Source organism: Streptopelia decaocto (genome assembly GCF_964273445.1).
Source record: "Streptopelia decaocto genome assembly, chromosome: 6".
Classification (NCBI taxonomy): Eukaryota; Metazoa; Chordata; class Aves; order Columbiformes; family Columbidae; genus Streptopelia; species Streptopelia decaocto.
Window position 1 is genome coordinate 22998216 of NC_138660.1, and position 13533 is coordinate 23011748.

The 13533-nt window shown below is 46.0% G+C and overlaps 1 protein-coding gene across 3 annotated transcripts in view; it reads left to right on the forward strand.

Moving 5' to 3' along the window:
• ARHGEF4 (Rho guanine nucleotide exchange factor 4) overlaps window positions 1–13533 on the forward strand; it is a 107781-nt gene that overhangs the window by 72175 nt on the left and 22073 nt on the right. Inside the window, exon 1 of one of the 3 annotated variants that reach the window (XM_082055252.1) lies at window positions 10052–10436. The exons of the other annotated variants lie outside the window; for them this stretch is intronic. The gene's annotated coding sequence lies outside the window, so the exon portion shown is untranslated. Of the gene's footprint in view, window positions 1–10051; window positions 10437–13533 lie in introns of those variants that run through there. 3 annotated transcript variants of the gene reach the window in all.

Sequence of the window (13533 nt, forward strand, 5' to 3'; positions counted from 1 at the left end):
GTGAAAAAAGCTGTGGTCACAATAGATTTCCAGACTGAAAACAGAATTAGAATTATTGATCATATGGAAGCAATATATAACATTCCTGTGGAATCTGGGAGAGGAGATTTATTACCACTTTTATATCTTCATGTGAATACATTGCTCTTCCAACTGATACTAAAGCAAATAGAAACCAGTTAACGAATAACACTCCCCCACACCCCCTTTTTTTTTTCCAGAGGGCTTAATTCCCACTTTTGTATCTTGAGTGTTTCTGCAACCAAGGTTGACAACTGTGATCCAAAAGCAGCAATTAGGATTTATTTGCTGAGTACTGTATAAAGCTCAGTGCTGTCAAGGACAAGAAATAGTTTCCCAATGGACATAAATCTTTACTGGATCCGAGTTTTCAGTCCCAAGTGCTTGTGTAACTTTGTACAGGGCTCAGATGTGAATGTTCCGAGTACAGAGTCAGAATTGTAACTACTTACTGTTATTACAGTTCTCAGGTCTGCAAACTTCTAAGGTAATTCCAGAGTGCTTTTTGCAATGGATTTAAAGCAAATCAGTATAATCAAATACTCTGTAGCAATTACGTCTCATCAAACATCAGGATGAGTAGCTAAGTGGTCCCAGGGGTCACCAGCGCCTGTCTCTGCCCAGGACACCTGTGGCTGCTCTGAGCCGGTTTCTCACGCGAGGGCTTGGTTGTCCCCTGCACAAGGGATCCTCCCCAGCAGGCTGGAAGTGAAAAGAGGGTGGTGGCAGAGGTGAGGAATGGGATCAGCTTTCCCGCCTGCAGTCCTGCAGTGGGCCCTGTGCAATCCCCAGGCTTGTTCCCACACACACGTGTGAGGTGTGGGTATGACCTCCTGTACCATGTATACCATGGTCTGTAGCATCCACACAGACCACCAGCAGGAGTTAATCCACATAGACTTGTTTCTAGAAAATACATATTTTTTTGCTAGACCCATGCTTTCCTTAAATAGCCCTATTAATGTGATACTCATGATGAACAGGCAAAAAAACCCAACCAAACAACACCAAACAAAACACAAAACAAAAAACCCAGGCTTAGCTTAGTTCTTGGGACAAGAATAGCACATTGAGGGGCTGTTACAGTTTTAACTCCTAAACAAAAATGCTGAGGTGTTGCAGTAGAAGGGGCCCTGCATGTGCAGAAGGGAATGACTGGGTAATGGAGTCGGTCTCTGAGTTGGACCCAACTCCTTCTTCCAGGAGCCAAACTAAAGCAGAACAGGAGAGGTAGTGTTTGTGTTTCACCTCTTTGTGGGCACAGATGTGTCCCCACACACATACTGACATGTTTAAAGAGGCAAAGGTACTGCCCAAACTTTCATCTGTGGCTGTAAAAGAGACCTAAATACGTCACTCAAATAAGTGGAGACAGCATGATGGCTTTGGAGTTCTTACGTCAGCCCTGCTAGCTGTTAAATTGTGAAGAGTTTAACAGCTCCTGTTAACACTTGCTAATGATGGCTGTGAGTATTAGAGGACTCTTAATAATGTCTGTTGCTTGCTGGCATTAAATGTATTCCCAGTTACTAGGGTGCAGGGAGAGGTTTGGCTCCACAAACAATTTTCTGTTTCCTTGGAGAAAAAAAAGATCCAGCAACGTTTGAACTCCTTGTGCCAAATCATCTCAGTGTCTGCCTGTATTTTATCCTGTGTATCTTTGGGTTACTAGAACTCTGCCTGATGCTCCCCACCGCTTAAAGAAAACATGGTGTGTCTACTTAAACTTTGTACATAGATTTCCTGAGAGAAGGGAATAATGAAGGAACATGGCAAAGTAGGAATGCTGGGTAAAGGTTAATATAGAGGTTATTCCAGGTTTAAGTATCTGCATAGAGACAGAGGAGTGAATGTATCTGGCTTTATACCATACTTGTCCCTCAGGTTCCTCTCAGCATGGTTTTGATATCAAAACATCTCTTGGATTCGTTCTTCGCTCTCCAAATCCTGATTTAAAGCAGCTCCTCTCTGCAAACTTTTCTTTTTTTCCTAATCCCCAGAGGACATTTGAACTCTGTGGTGGAAAAATAAAATCTCTCCTGACTCTTTTGGCCCTTCAGAGAGCACTGTTAATCCCTCAGAAGATCTTCCCTGTCAGCTTCAGCCCTGTCCTGTGACTAAGGCCCCTTGTACTACACTCAGTAAACTGGAGGCAGAGTCAGTGGCAACTTCAGCCATGCTTTAATGCAGTGAAGGCATTGGTGTATCCCTTGCAGTTTTATATTACTGTTTCGGTAAAAGCAGCAAAACTGTGGGAGCTGTAGAGGGAAGAAAGATCAGCAAGAACAACCAAGTTGCTGAAGTGCCAACCGCGCTTTTCCTGAGGCTCATGGAAATGCTCCCTCTCCCTCTGGGGCACTTGGGGCCAGCCCTTGCTCAGTGCCCCAGGAGAGTCAAACTCCCGCTCCTTGCAACAGAATGGGGACATGTCACTTGCATTAACCCCACGCCTCCCACTCCTGAACACATACACGCTCCATGGGCAGGCACACAGAACAGCCCTTGTCCCCAGCGCTGTGGGACCGCCTGGCACAGCTCCATGTGGCACATACTTGTCAGGCGGATTTGCATGGAGTTACAGAGTGTGATCAAGGCCTCGGAGGACAGGAGCAAAGCTACACTGCTTTACAGCAGCTGAATGTCAAGTGCAGCCTTTTTGTTGGAGTTTTCAGTTGAGAGGCTGGTACAGTTGTAGAGAATAGTGACCTAGAAAGATGTTTATGTGGTATTTTCACTCCTGCTTCTAGCTGTATCTGTTGTCTTTAGAGAGGATCCTACTTCTGGCTGTTCCACTGACATACTGCTGGCAAGTCTTCATGTCATTGGGTTTTATGAAAAGAAAGCAGGCTGCTTGAGCTATCCAATATAGAATGAATGTTCTGTTTTTTCACATTCTCCTGTCCCTAATGGTTGCTTTACTAGTAAAGCAGAGGGGGACTTCCTTCATTTACTGTTGGGGCGATCAGCTTCCCATCCTGGCCTTGCTGATCCTCTTGAAAGCCACTTACCAAGTTTGCTTCTGAGCTGTATCTTAGATTGCTAATTATTTCTTGGTTGATGGGGCAGGCTCTTGGAGAACAGCCCGTCAAAGCTCATTTTTCAGGGTGCATTGTTCTGCTGCATTTTTTTCCAGCCTGCTGGCTAAAACAGAGGTGTCAAGAAAAGATGACCTTGGAAGGCTGCTTGGCCCTGGTAAATTTCTGTCCTCCTTTTCTGTTGTGTAGGACATAAAAACATTCAGCCTGTTTCTTATATACCAATTATGCACATCTTTTACCCTCTCATAGCTTTTCTCATTTTCTTAGTCCATGAAGCTGCTTGCTCTCCTCAGACCTCCTATGGCTCCTTTAATTATTAATTACATCAGAAGGCAATGAAGGAGGATTGTAAATTTAACATTATTGCATACCAGCTTGGAAGAGCTTTACAGAGCTGTTACCTGTAAGCAGTTTTTCTGTTTTCTACATCCACAAGACTGGTACATTGTGTAAGAGGTGAGGAGGCTGAGCAGTCACAGGAGTGTCACAACACTGCTCTGCAACCAAGCACATTTTTTAAAAACGACAGCTAAAGGAATCCTGTACTCAGATTTTATAATGTGTGAGCTCAACAGAATATGCCAGACAGGCCCAAACTATATGGCTTTCTTGAAAACTCCCCTACAGTCAGAAAGAAAGGAGTCCTATGGTCTAGAAACTACCGAAAAATAGTTTGCCCTGTTCTCCTCCCCTCCAGCCACCTCTGTTAAAAACTCTTACAAGGGTTATTATTTAGTGGGATTTTTTTCAGCTCTCTACATTTTGCATCTTCCTCTACCCATGTTAGTCACCACATTCGTCTTGTCACTCACCTCGCACTGTTAGTCATCCCCTTCTTCTGACCCACTTTATTTTCACTGGCTTCGTTGCAGCAGCTTCTGACCTCCCCTGCTTCAGATCCCACAGCTTGACTGATGTCTGTTCCCTCTCTCCTTTCCCTGACTTTTGTGAGAGTATTTCGCTGCCTCTTTTTCTCTTATTTTTCTGTTACAGCCAACATAGTGCCCAAATGAAGACCATTCCTTGTCTTTCTGTGTTATCCATGGCTGTCAAATTTTCAGCTCAGAAGGAGGATAGCAAAAAAATCTGCCTTACCATGTATCCCATTCAGCCTGCCTTTATTTCAGAGCATCCTTTGTTCCGCCTGTGTCCAATCTTGAATTGAAAAGATTCATTTTCCTAGGCTATTTCATAGACTGTGCCAGCCTGTCTTTGCTTCTCTCTGCTTGTTCCTTGCCTCCACCACATCTATCATAACATACTTTGTTTTGTTTCCAGGACATTCCTGTCTGCATCCCTTGCCTGTTATCTGTCATTGAGTATTGAGAGAGAATTTTCCATCGTCATTCAAACCCACATGCATGCTCAGCACTGGCCCCGCCCGCCCTGGAAATGTGTCATCTGTGGGTGCTGCTGGCAGCTCCCTTGCCTCAGCTCCCCAAAGCACGTACATGTGTGCTGTGGGTACAGGGCTCACAGCAGCGACATGGTTCCTCTGAACCATGGCCATGACAATAACTGCCAGATGCTTCAAACATGTTAATAGTTAGTGTTGCTGTTCTTGAAAATAAAATTTGCTTTAGGACAACTTGAGAGATTTTCTAGCTTTAGTAGAGTCTGAAAGCAAATGACTGGTTGCTTAAGCAGATTCTGTCTTTATTTTCATTGCTGCTGTCGGGGCTGGCCCATCTCAATGGCTTCTTTTCTTGCAGTGTGCCAATGTGGCCATGTCTTAATCTATGTACTGCACAAAGAAACTGTCAGGCAAATTTTCTTTCCATTGATAATTATCTTGTGAATCTTAGTACTCAAGCAAGAGAACAACTTGTAACGTTCTGGCAGCATTGAGTAAACTGTTCAGGGAAGTACTGGCTGTAAAAGCTGTGTGGGTTTAAACCATGCAGTGCTAGCTAGGAAAACATGCGGTGGGAGTAACTGTGCTCTAGTAACACAGCGTTACACACTGTAAAATTCAGAGCAAACTGTGGGCCTTTGACAGATTGTTTTCCATTTTAGAAATATATGATCAGATGCAGTTTAAGAAGCTGTACTTGTTCTGATGTTTTCTGGCCATGGCTCGATTGTGAATGACGTCCTTTTGGGAGATGTTGGCTGCAGTTGTTACTGAGGGTTAATTCAATGCATCACAGGGTTGATAGTTGCTTAGTTTCGATGCTAGGCAAAGTGTGATAGTGGAATATTCGGCAGTTAAGGAAACATGGGGTTTATGCATTGATTTGCAGGTAGCAATGCTTGCCTCTCTCACAATTTCATTCTCAGTCCTTGTTTTCAGTTGCTGAACTGGAAACTGAGTGGAAATTTGTCCATTGAACATCCACTCAGATTCTGGATTCTTTTTTGAAAGGTGCATTTGAAATTATTTGCTCACCACGCTGTTATTAGGTGGAAGTATTTTCATCACCCAATTAAAAAAATAAAAATTAATAGCAGCTTCTTCTCCAAGCTCTGTGTTATGAAAAAGACAGTAAGAATTTGGTCATTTTTATGTCAAAGAAAGGTTAAAAGGGGGAAAAAACCCCAAGTTATGTCTATCCAGGTGAAATTTCTTATTTTGGCTTTGAACTGCCGAAGGCATCTGCATATGCTGAACCTGTTCTCTTCCTTTGTACTTTTGTATGTTCAGCATCCAAATAGACAGTGATGCCAACCAGAGAGACTGGGAAGTTCATGTTTTTGTCTGTGGCTTCATTGGTGTAAAAAGAGAGGATAATGCTGCCTCAGAAGACACGCTGTTTAGGAACATCTTAGGGAAACTTGTGAAGGAGCTGGAATTTGCATGGTCGGTGCTGGTGTGTATGGTATGCAGAGCTCGGAACAGAGCAGGCAGACACCGTGAGCTCACTGCCTGGCTTGTCCCTGCTCTGTGCCCTGCATGGAGAAAGGGACAGTGTGGCTGGGCAAAAAGCATGTGTCTGTGTATCAGGTGGGCCTAAGCCAGACTCAATTCTAGCACCACTTCTCCTGTCTTTGAGACACATTTTTCACCTAGCTGCAGAGGGGGTGTTGATAACTAAGAGTGTTCTTTTTTTCCTCAAGTGATTTTTAGAGCACAGTTTATTTGTGCTACTGATGCATCCTTGGCTCTAAGAGGAATTGAATTGTGTGTCTTGTAGCAAGCACATCCCTGTTTGTGCTAAGTCCAGGAAGTCCTGGAAACGTGCTTTAGTGTGATACCTCTGTTACTAGTCCGAGCCTTGCTCTCCAAACCTGCTCTCTGTGGAGGGGCCGGTCCCCTCTGCAGCTGCCCTCAAGGGACTCGTTCTGGAGCACATGCTCTTTGCTTTTGTCATCTCCTCGGTTACTTATTTGCCTCTTTTCCTGAAGCATCTCTCCTGCTTACTACAGTTATTAATTTTTCACATTTGTGTACTCATGCCTTTCACTTCCCAGTTCAGCTGTGATAATAACTGAAATGCTTTTTTTGTTTGGCAGACAAGTGGATTTGTCTGTATGCTCCTGGCCTCCTGACATCTAAAACAGTCTTCAAAAGCTTATGCCGTATTTGCTGCACATACAAGCAAGGCGACAAGTAAGGGCTGGACAATAATTTGTATCATTTTGATGAAAAGGGATGTCTGTTTCTGTTTTATCTAATATTAGACGGGGGGTTCTTGAATAATTTACTCTCTGAAGGCTCGGTCACTAACCAACACTAACTTTGAGAGCCATCAGGCCTTTGGGGCTGCTCTGTGCTCGCCACTTGTACCATCTGAGTGACAGCATCATTCCCTTGGTGCAGTCCGAGCTGAGGATGGCTCTTAGAGGAAGGATTGGAAGTAAATTATTGCAATTGCAAATTAGATTCCAGTGAAGATTGTGAAACACTTGAAATATGCTCCCCCGGTGACAATTATACAAACTAAATCCCACTCTATTACAAGCCACAAGGTAAAACCTTCAGTTATTTCATCTCTTGCTGTTGCCATCTACCACAGAAGCATGTCTGATCAGTGAGGAATAAGAATGAGGCTTTATTTCTGTCCTAGAAAAATGCCACATAGTGTTTAGCAGTGTGTGACAGGAGCTGGAGAGCCCCTCAACCCTGCAACATTCTGAGTTAACATGGAAGTAACTCCCCCATGTACAGACCCTGAGAAGGACAGTTGGGGGGGATTCACTCTGTGGGGGTGAAAACAAAAGCCAGATCACAGCTAGAGTCAATCTGCAGTTTCAGTCCTTGTCGAGACCAGTTTCTGCTCATGCTTGCTTATTCACTGTGGGGTCACAAGTGTGACTGCAACTTAACATTAATTGTGAATGCTCCAAGAGGTACACAAGGTAAACATGTGTTTTGTGCCCAGTGCAGAAGGGCACTTGGGCCTGTACATCAGGAAAGCAAAGGAACATAGCTGTGGCTTAGGGTGTTTCTTACAGACAGCTCCAACAAAGGTGAAAACGTGCCCTCCATTCCACTTTTGCATCTTTTTTTTAGCATTTTCATCTTGGTATCAGTTCCCCCCCAACTTCTTCTTCCAAACGGTCTCAGAGCAGTGTCCAAGAAATAAGCTACTTTCTGCTTTAAGATATATTCATAAATATTCAGTCAAATTTTCTGTGCTTTCACCTTCAAATGCTCGAGCATGTTAATGAGTGGCAAAGATTTCAGGAATTTACTGGAGAATTACATCATTGTAGATTTTATAAATTGTCTGGTGTCCTATGGCACCAACGTTATAAGCTCTGCTAATCTGCCTCACCAGTGTGTCTCTTGGTGGGTCACTGACATTTACCTATTTCTGTTCAGTGTCACTAAGTGACTAGAGAAGATGGTTGCTGTGCGGGTTTTAAAGCAGCGTGTGTGATCATGCTTCCCATTCATCATGATTAGCTTCTGCTGAAGATCCACATCCCTCCCAAATACTGTTCAGTGGCTTATGCCCAAACTCAATGTGTTCATGAAAAGCCTTCAAAACCAGACAAGATTTGCTGAATGGCCAGGAGATGAACAACACACTGATGGACTCAACCGCGGACTTGAAGAAACATCACTGAATTGAAGTCTGCGTGCTTAGGAATTTACAAATTATGCTGTGGTACCTATGACAGGATAATTGTTTTTTCAAAGCCCTAAAGTGAGTGCAGTCCCAAAACTCAAAACCTCTTGGCAGCTTGGGCAGCCTGTGGATCTCAGTAGTTTGTACTGTATGTGAAGTTCTGCTTATCAGGTCTTGAAGCTGCACTGAGAGCAAAAGCCCTTCTCTGGCACATTGTTCTGCCTTGTTCTATATTTAGGCTAGATACAAAGAGATTTGCAGGATCTTTAAGTTCAGAAACAGCAAACCAAAATAATTGTAGGCTTGATTTTATAATGCCTAAAAAAGATATCTTAAACATTCTGGAAGCATAAGGAGACAGTGGAGGTTGTCTGACTGCTTAGCACCATTTGGGAAAAACAATATTAAAAAAAAGTACCTAGACAGACCTTAACTCTTAAACATTTTCCCTTTTAAATTTCTCACCTGCTGTGTTCCAGGATACATGCAGGAACTATACAGATCTTCAAGAAACATGGGTATTGATGTGCTAACACCTGAAAAGAGACAGCTTTTTTTTAATATGGATTCTCTCAATTGTGAGAGCAGCCAAATGTGTTCTGTTCCTGCCCACATCATGTGCTGCTCCCTTGCTGCCCTTCCCAGAGACAGATGCCACTGTAGATGTTTAGCAGTTAGTATGTTTAATTGGGGAGCCATGACTTCTGGTTCCTGCTGCTAGGAATATGTGTGTGTGTGTATATACACACATTGGGGGTTTGGAATTTTTTTTTTTTTTTTCTCATGTTTGGCCCTGTTGGATAAAGTGCAGAGTCATCCTCCTTGCTCCATGCACTAGCTGATGTTTCACCTCCCCCTAGCTCCAGGGGCTGATTGCTGGATTAGTATTTCTCATTTTCATGAGAGGGTGTGTGTGTGAGAACTGGAAGATGTGGAATTACCTCCCGTAAGTGATGGTCCTGCATGTTGGGTCTTCCCTTCCCTGGGGAGTGCCATTAGTGCCAGCAGTTGACTAAAAGGTGGGCTCTGCTTTGCTGGTTAGAGGAAAGAAAAGGGCTGCAGCCGTGGTCAAGGAGCATGTCTGTGATGGGTGCTATCCAAGAACCATCCCTGACCGTTCCAAGGAAGAGAGGGCCTTTTAGTCCTGGTTGTCCTGATCAGATACTGGTAGGGAGCTGTGCTTAGCCTGTGGCACCTGTGAGTGTACCCCAGGCAGCTTGATGAACCTCAGAGTCCAGCAGCAAAATGTTAATAAAAGCGTGTTTAGGGCTCTGCAGAGCTGACTAGAGGTTTTCTGGTTGCAGAGGTTTGGGTTTTTAGTGCCTTAGTCCTGTGGAGGTGTTGACAGAGGTAGCCAAGTCCTTTAGACATTCTGGCTCCAGGATCCTGCAGAGTCCAGCCAGAGACGCTTCTCTCGGACCCCGCTCAGACGGCTGCATCCCCCCCCGACCTCCTCGCAAATGCCCACCAGCCTGTTGCACGCTGGGTGTGCGGGAAGCCGTGTGAGCCCTCGCCGTGCCCTTGCGCTGCCGCCTGGACAGCCCTCCCCACCCCAGCAGAGCAGTGGGATTTGCCTCCTGGCAGGACTTGTCTCTATTGCTGGCACGCTCTTAGTGCGGGTGGAAGGATTTAAAAAAGCAGCCGCCTAATCCACTCCTGACCCTCCTTAGAAGCCTCCCCTGCACACAGGTCGGGCTGGCGCTTGCCGCGTTGCTAAGGCCTGCATGTATCCTGGAGACGGCGCCCAGCAAATAGCTGAGCCGCTCTCTGGAAAGCCAATATCGCAGCCCGGATTGCAGTGCTCCGGCACGCTCGGGCTTTCTGCAAGAAGGAATTCAACGTCTTCCTGCTGCTAAAGCGATGCCGACAGTTCCTTCGGCAAAGAAGATGTGGAAACCCACGGATGTGCTGATAAGTGTACCCCTGAGATAACGGGGTGTGGAGGGGGCGTTTTGGCACACATGCTGTGCGAGACCAGCAATGGCTGTGTCAAACCATTTAGACTTCTGCTTTTGAGAGCTGCAAAACGCCTTTTGTTCACAGCCCTGTGCCCCCATCCGCGCCCCTGCTGTGGGCTGTACAGCGGTCACTTAAGAAGCCTGCTGCTTTTTTTTTTTTTTTCCTGGGGGCTGAAGCCATGGCAAAGGTCCCTGACCGAAGCAGGCACAAATGGAGCGCACTTCACACTTTCCTCCGCTGCAACATGAACCCAGAGACCCAGCGAGTAGTGGTCTTTGTCATCCTGCTCTTCCTCATCATTGTCAACGTGGTGCTGATGTTTCTTTTGGCGTTTCACTGAAGGAGGACTGCCGGTAGTGGTGTGGTGTGTGGGGGTTTCCAGGACTGGGCGACAAATCAGCAGGTCAGCATGTTGTTGTCTGCCTCTGGTCTGCTTGTCTGCTGTTACAGTAACTGTGTGTCTCAGAGTACCCCTCCTTTGTTTATTAATCATCATCTCCTTCCCCACCCTGCTCCCCTCACTCTCCTGTCATCACCTGTGCCTTGCAGCTTGGATCACCGTTAAACCAGAGAAAGGGAAAGAGGTAACAGAGCCAACCTGCTTAATCGTAACTGCTCTCTGTGGCGCTTATCAGCCTCGATTCCTAACGATGACGATATTGTGCCTGTACGCAGCACTCTTCAGCCGTGGAGAAGCCTGAAGTGCTGCTGCTTTGTTTGCAGAGGAACACCCATCCTGTACTGAGCCCTTACACAAGGACCTGCTACGTGTAAACACCTGCTGTAAAAAGTGGAACCCTGTGATGCCTCTGTTGCTCTGCCATGGTGAACACTGTGCTTTGCGGTGGCATGAGTAACGCCCAGTTAGCCAAAGTGATTGATCAATAGAATGCATCAGGAATTCGGCCTGAATAAACCCTGCGGCAGTGTGGAAGGAGTGTTTTATTGGCTTTTATCCCGTTTTCCTTTATTAAATCTCAGCGCTTATCTGCTGTGTGCATTAAAATGGCACAGCACAGCACAGGACACTGCCTGCAGGCCACGTGTTCCCGGTGGCCAGCAGCAGCCAGGCTCAGCGGGGAAGCACCTCAAGGAGCACTCCTGTAGATGCATTAGGCGGGGAGGGCAGCAAAGCGGTGCACTCACTCCAGGCCTGTTCACCTCAATGATGTTTAATCGGCAGCCCCGTACATCTCGCGGCACTTCTAGGCATGGGCATTGGCACCTCAATGGAGCAGCCCTCTACTTGATGGCACTGAAGGGACCAATTCCTGGAGGAAGACAGACTGGAAAGGAAGCCACAATCTACTGCTCTTGATGACACAGCTTGCATTTGTGTTGGAGACTGTGCAAAACATCCATGCCCTTAAAATTCAGCAGGATCCTTCATTTTGTGTGTTAGGTGATCTGTAATTTAAATACAGCTTTCACGAGGGCAGCACATTTTCTGGCACTAACAGTTGAAGTTGCTGCAGTTCTTTCAGACCTGAATGTTTATGGCTCCTGGAATCTGATGTGATATTGAGAAAGGCCGGATGGTGATGTTGTCTCTATCATCATGAGTGATGTACTTTGTACCAGTCATTTATGTGATTGTGTGTAATATGTTAGTGTTATACAAAACTGTGTCACTTTAGCACAACAAGAAATGAAATTTGTCCTTGCTGAGCTCCTTTCTGAGTTACATCTGAGTATGGAACATCCTTTTCCTGAGGGTTTCCTGCAGTGCTGGGTATGGAGCAGCAGCAGGCCCCAGCTTGCTGCACTTTGCTGGGAATCTCTTATGTACGTAACAGTTTTGAATTATGAAAAATCTTAAACTAGGCTACTAACTCTATTAGATAGACATTGTGATAAACAGCCACTGGAACTACCCGGTATATGTCATTTTCTGAAGTTACCATTTCAAAAAAACCTACCAAACCTCAGCACACTGGCTTTCAAACCAATAAACTTTACTGATGGTCTCAGTTACAGCTGGAACCATAACTTTATGGTGTAAGGTGGAAAAAAGGTTGTTTATTGGAAAGGACAAATGAAAGATGAGAAAGCTGAGCTCAGCCTTCAAGTAACAGACTGGGGGACCAAAGTGTGGCTTTGGGGTCATAGGTGTCAGTGACAGAAAGCTTTTGGTGGCTGCTTGTGAGGGCAGATCATGCACAAAGTTTGAGCAGGCTCTGAAAGTGCGTGAGCCTTGGGAAGCTCTCACCCTCCTCTGGTGGGTGAGTGTTCTGCTCTCAACAACAGGCCTTGCATCATGGCAGCCCGTGCACTGTGTTTGAACTGTCTGTTATTGCTGTCTCGCCTGCTCTGTATCTTGAAATAGTGCAAAACACATCCGATGTTAAATGCCGTTATTCACAGGGTCTGCACGCATACATGTGCTCTGGAGAGTATCTGGTAGGTTGACTCTATGCATAATCTCGATGTTTGGCTCAACAAACAGAAATGATGTGGGGCAGCTGGTGAGCTGAGCACAAATGTCTGCCAGCCAAGACTGATTCTAGATCATGCTCTTTGCAGTGTCCTGCAAAACTGATGAGGTAGCTGGAGCTGGTCTTGTGGTGATGAAGTAACTCCCCTTCTGCTAGCTGCTGCCAGCACAGTTTGGGGACACCCTGTTCCCGCTGCATGTGAAGGGCTCCACTGGGATTGGAAGGGATCAAGTACCAAACCTGGTGCTGGTGGGCTCCCTGAGCAGGCAAGAGCTCCTCAGTGCTGCAGCCGCCTCTGTCCCTTCTCTCTCTGTCACACTTTTGCCACATCTACACTATACCTGGTATGGTGTCCTTATTTCCAAAAAGTTCTCTTTGCCCAGCTACGGCAGCTGTACTGTGAGAACCAGAACCGTTTGCCTTTGCTTCGACACATCAAAGCTTGTGTGCTTCTTTGACACAAGAGATAGGGCCCTGCAGGGAAGCTGTGTGGTTGCCTTCTCTGTAGCCATCTGAATGTCAGTCTCTGCTGTGACATTTGGGCCTTACCCCCATGGAGGCAGCAGCATGACCAGGAAAGGGGGAGCCCTGCAGTCACTGCCCCTCTGCAAAGCAGTCGGGGTGCCTGGTGCCTGCTGAGCTCTCTGCTCCTGTTGTGGACCAGCCAGACCCTTTGTGGCTGCTGGAGCCTCCTCCTTGGGGTGCAGAGCAAGAGCTGTGCCTGCCCATGCTGCTTCTGTGGGGCTGATGGTACCACAAAGCAAAGCAATGTGCAGGGATGGGGCAGGTACTGATTCCCTGAGCTCTGCACGGGTAGTTTGTGTTGCCCCGTGTGTGGGGTGGGTTCACTAGAGCTTTGCTCTCCTACTGATTTACTTTGAGCCTCGCAAGTGCAAAGAGCATCTGTGAACAGGAGTAAGACCAAGGCATTTCCAAAGGGAGATCTCAGCTTTAGATTATATCTTGCCTTAATTTGTTCTCCCAGGCTAAACTCATTTCTGTGGTGATATGCGGTATCCGCTGTCTTTGTGATTTATTCGTGGAATCTAAGGCATGAGCTAGCCA